Below are 5,000 nucleotides of genomic sequence, written 5' to 3' on the forward strand. Positions count from 1 at the left end.
GCGGGTGCCCAGGGGTCGAAATCGACTGGCGGGTGCCCAGGGGTTGACATTGGATGGCGGGTGCCCAGGGGTCGAAATCGACTGGCGGGTGCCCAGGGGTTGACATTGGATGGCGGGTGCCCAGGGGTCGAAATCGACTGGCGGGTGCCCAGGGGTTGACATTGGATGGCGGGTGCCCAGGGGTCGAAATCGACTGGCGGGTGCCCAGGGGTTGACATTGGATGGCGGGTGCCCAGGGGTCGAAATCGACTGGCGGGTGCCCAGGGGTTGACATTGGATGGCGGGTGCCCAGGGGTTGACATTGGATGGCGGGTGCCCAGGGGTCAAAATCGACTGGCGGGTGCCCAGGGGTTGACATTGGATGGCGGGTGCCCAGGGGTCGAAATCGACTGGCGGGTGCCCAGGGGTTGACATTGGATGGCGGGTGCCCAGGGGTCGAAATCGACTGGCGGGTGCCCAGGGGTTGACATTGGATGGCGGGTGCCCAGGGGTCAAAATCGACTGGCGGGTGCCCAGGGGTTGAAATTGACCAGGGGGAGAGCGCCTGCCATAGCCGAAATAGGAGCGCTATGGGCGGCCTGCCTCAGCAGATTTGGCCCCCCAAATCCTGGTTCTCAAAAATTTTCAAAGTCAACTTTTTTCAAAATATTTTCAGAGTGCCACTTCCCAGGGGGATTCTCGCCTGCCATAGCCGAAATAGGAGCGCCATGGGCGGCCTCAGTGAGCACATTTGGCCCCCCCATCCTGGAGCGCCATGGACCAGGGGGAGAGCGCCTCTCTTTGGGGCTTGTTGCTGGCTGTTGGCGGGGCTCCATGGACCAGGGGGAGAGCGCCATGGACCAGGGGGAGAGCGCCTCTCTTCGGGGCTTGATGCCTGTTGGCGGGGCTCCATGGACCAGGGGGAGAGCGCCTCTCTGTGGGGCTTGTTGCTGGCTATTGGCGGGGCTCCATGGACCAGGGGGAGAGCGCCTCTCTTTGGGGCTTGTTGCTGGCTGTTGGCGGGGCTCCATGGACCAGGGGGAGAGCGCCATGGACCAGGGGGAGAGCACCTGCCATAGCCGAAATAAGAGCACTATAGGCGGCCGCCCTCAGCACATTTGGCCCCCCAAATCCTGGTTCTCAAAAATTTTCAAAGTCAACTTTTTTCAAAATATTTTCAGAGTGCCACTTCCCAGGGGGATTCTCGCCTGCCATAGCCGAAATAGGAGCGCCATGGGCGGCCTCAGTGAGCACATTTGGCCCCCCCATCCTGGAGCGCCATGGACCAGGGGGAGAGCGCCTCTCTTTGGGGCTTGTTGCTGGCTGTTGGCGGGGCTCCATGGACCAGGGGGAGAGCGCCATGGACCAGGGGGAGAGCGCCTCTCTTCGGGGCTTGATGCCTGTTGGCGGGGCTCCATGGACCAGGGGGAGAGCGCCTCTCTTTGGGGCTTGTTGCTGGCTATTGGCGGGGCTCCATGGACCAGGGGGAGAGCGCCTCTCTTTGGGGCTTGTTGCTGGCTGTTGGCGGGGCTCCATGGACCAGGGGGAGAGCGCCATGGACCAGGGGGAGAGCACCTGCCATAGCCGAAATAAGAGCACTATAGGCGGCCGCCCTCAGCACATTTGGCCCCCCAATCCTGGTTCTCAAATTTTTTCAAAGTCAACTTTTTTCGAAATATTTTCAGAGTGCCACCTCCAGCGGGGGCTCTCGCCTGCCATAGCCGAAATAAGAGCACTATGGGCGGCCGCCCTCAGCACATTTGGCCCCCCCCATCCTGGAGCGCCATGGACCAGGAGGAGAGCGCCTCTCTTCGGGGCTTGATGCCTGTTGGCGGGGCTCCATGGACCAGGGGGAGAGCGCCTCTCTTTGGGGCTTGTTGCTGGCTGTTGGCGTGGCTCCATGGACCAGGGGGAGAGCGCCATGGACCAGGGGGAGAGCACCTGCCATAGCCGAAATAAGAGCACTATAGGCGGCCGCCCTCAGCACATTTGGCCCCCCCATCCTGGAGCGCCATGGACCAGGAGGAGAGCGCCTCTCTTCGGGGCTTGATGCCTGTTGGCGGGGCTCCATGGACCAGGGGGAGAGCGCCTCTCTTTGGGGCTTGTTGCTGGCTGTTGGCGTGGCTCCATGGACCAGGGGGAGAGCGCCATGGACCAGGGGGAGAGCACCTGCCATAGCCGAAATAAGAGCACTATAGGCGGCCGCCCTCAGCACATTTGGCCCCCCCATCCTGGAGCGCCATGGACCAGGAGGAGAGCGCCTCTCTTCGGGGCTTGATGCCTGTTGGCGGGGCTCCATGGACCAGGGGGAGAGCGCCTCTCTTTGGGGCTTGTTGCTGGCTGTTGGCGTGGCTCCATGGACCAGGGGGAGAGCGCCATGGACCAGGGGGAGAGCACCTGCCATAGCCGAAATAAGAGCACTATAGGCGGCCGCCCTCAGCACATTTGGCCCCCCCATCCTGGAGCGCCATGGACCAGGGGGAGAGCGCCTCTCTTCGGGGCTTGATGCCTGTTGGCGGGGCTCCATGGACCAGGGGGAGAGCGCCTCTCTTTGGGGCTTGTTGCTGGCTGTTGGCGTGGCTCCATGGACCAGGGGGAGAGCGCCATGGACCAGGGGGAGAGCACCTGCCATAGCCGAAATAAGAGCACTATAGGCGGCCGCCCTCAGCACATTTGGCCCCCCCATTCCTGGAGCGCCATGGACCAGGGGGGAGAGCGCCTCTCTTCGGGGCTTGATGCCTGTTGGCGGGGCTCCATGGACCAGGGGGGAGAGCGCCTCTCTTTGGGCTTGTTGCTGGCTGTTGGCGTGGCTCCATGGACCAGGGGGAGAGCGCCATGGACCAGGGGGAGAGCACCTGCCATAGCCGAAATAAGAGCACTATAGGCGGCCGCCCTCAGCACATTTGGCCCCCCCATCCTGGAGCGCCATGGACAAGGGGGAGAGCGCCTCTCTTCGGGGCTTGTTGCTGGCTGTTGGCGGGGCTCCATGTACCAGGGGGAAGAGCGCCATGGACCAGGGGGAGAGTGCCTCTCTTCGGGGCTTGATGCCTGTTGGCGGGGCTCCATGGACCAGGGAGAGAGCGCCTCTCTTTGGGGCTTGTTGCTGGCTGTTGACGGGGCTCCATGGACCGGGGGGAAAGCGCCATGGACCAGGGGGAGAGCGCCTGCCATAGCCGAAATAGGAGCACTATAGGCGGCCGCCCTCAGCACATTTGGCCTGTCGCCGCTGTCCGCTGGCCGCTGTCCGCTGGCCGCTGTCCGCTGGCCGCTGTCCGCTGGCCGCTGTCCGCTTTCCCCTTTACTTTCAGCACTTTCAGCACTTTCAGCACTTCCAGCACTTCCAGCACTTCCAGCACTTCCAGCACTTCCAGCTCTTCCCCCTCTTTCCCTTCTTCCAACTGCGGGCGCGCCGGGCGCACAGGGGCTCGTGCGGAGGGGTGTGTGTGCGTGCATGTGCCGAACAAGGAGGAGAGCGCCTCACTTCGGGGCTTGTCGCTGGCCGTCGGCGGGGCTCCAAGGACCAGGGGGAGAGCGCCTCTCTTTGGGGGCTTGATGCTGGCTGTTGGCGCGTGTCTTCGGGGCTCCACGGACCAGTGGGAGAGCGCCTGTCTTCGGGGCTTGATGCTGGCCGTTTGCGGGACTCCATGGACCAGGGGGAGAGCGCCATGGACCAGGGGGAGAGCGTCTCTCTTCAGGGCTTGACCAGGGCTCAATCTTCCCATTGAAATGAATGGCGGGTGACCAGGCGTCCAAATCCCCATTGAAATGAAGGCCGGGTGCCCAGGGCTCCAATCTCCCCAGTGAAATGAATGGCGGGTGACCAGGCGTCCAAATCCCCCATTGAAATGAAGGCCGGGTGCCCAGGGCTCCAATCTCCCCATTGAAATGAATGGCGGGTGACCAGGCGTCCAAATCCCCCATTGAAATGAAGGCCGGGTGCCCAGGGCTCCAATCTCCCCAGTGAAATGAATGGCGGGTGACCAGGCGTCCAAATCCCCCATTGAAATGAAGGCCGGGTGCCCAGGGCTCCAATCTCCCCAGTGAAATGAATGGCGGGTGACCAGGCGTCCAAATCCCCCATTGAAATGAAGGCCGGGTGCCCAGGGCTCCAATCTCCCCAGTGAAATGAATGGCGGGTGACCAGGCGTCCAAATCCCCCATTGAAATGAAGGCCGGGTGCCCAGGGCTCCAATCTCCCCATTGAAATGAATGGCGGGTGACCAGGCGTCCAAATCCCCCATTGAAATGAAGGCCGGGTGCCCAGGGCTCCAATCTCCCCAGTGAAATGAATGGCGGATGACCAGGCGTCCAAATCCCCCATTGAAATGAAGGCCGGGTGACCAGGGCTCCAATCTCCCCATTGAAATGAATGGCGGGGTGACCAGGCGTCCAAATCCCCCATTGAAATGAAGGCCGGGTGACCAGGCGTCCAAATCCCCCCATTGAAATGAATGGCGGGTGACCAGGCGTCCAAATCCCCCATTGAAATGAAGGCCGGGTGCCCAGGGCTCCAATCTCCCCATTGAAATGAATGGCGGGTGACCAGACGTCCAAATCCCCCATTGAAATGAAGGCCGGATGCCAGGGCTCCAATCTCCCCATTGAAATGAATGGCGGGTGACCAGACGTCCAAATCCCCCATTGAAATGAAGGCCGGATGCCCAGGGCTCCAATCTCCCCATTGAAATGAATGCCGGGTGACCAGGCGTCAAAATCCCCCCATTGAAATGAATGGCGGGTGACCAGGCGTCCAAATCCCCCATTGAAATGAAGGCCGGGTGCCCAGGGCTCCAATCTCCCCATTGAAATGAATGGCGGGTGACCAGACGTCCAAATCCCCCATTGAAATGAAGGCCGGATGCCCAGGGCTCCAATCTCCCCATTGAAATGAATGCCGGGTGACCAGGCGTCCATATCCCCCCCCATTGAAATGAATGACGGGTGACCAGGCAGGCGAGAGCCCCCGCTGCAGAGGCTCCAGAGGTGGCACTCTGAAAATATTTCAAAAAAGTTGACTTTGA

Source organism: Vanacampus margaritifer, unplaced genomic scaffold, assembly GCF_051991255.1.
Source record: "Vanacampus margaritifer isolate UIUO_Vmar unplaced genomic scaffold, RoL_Vmar_1.0 HiC_scaffold_118, whole genome shotgun sequence".
Classification (NCBI taxonomy): Eukaryota; Metazoa; Chordata; class Actinopteri; order Syngnathiformes; family Syngnathidae; genus Vanacampus; species Vanacampus margaritifer.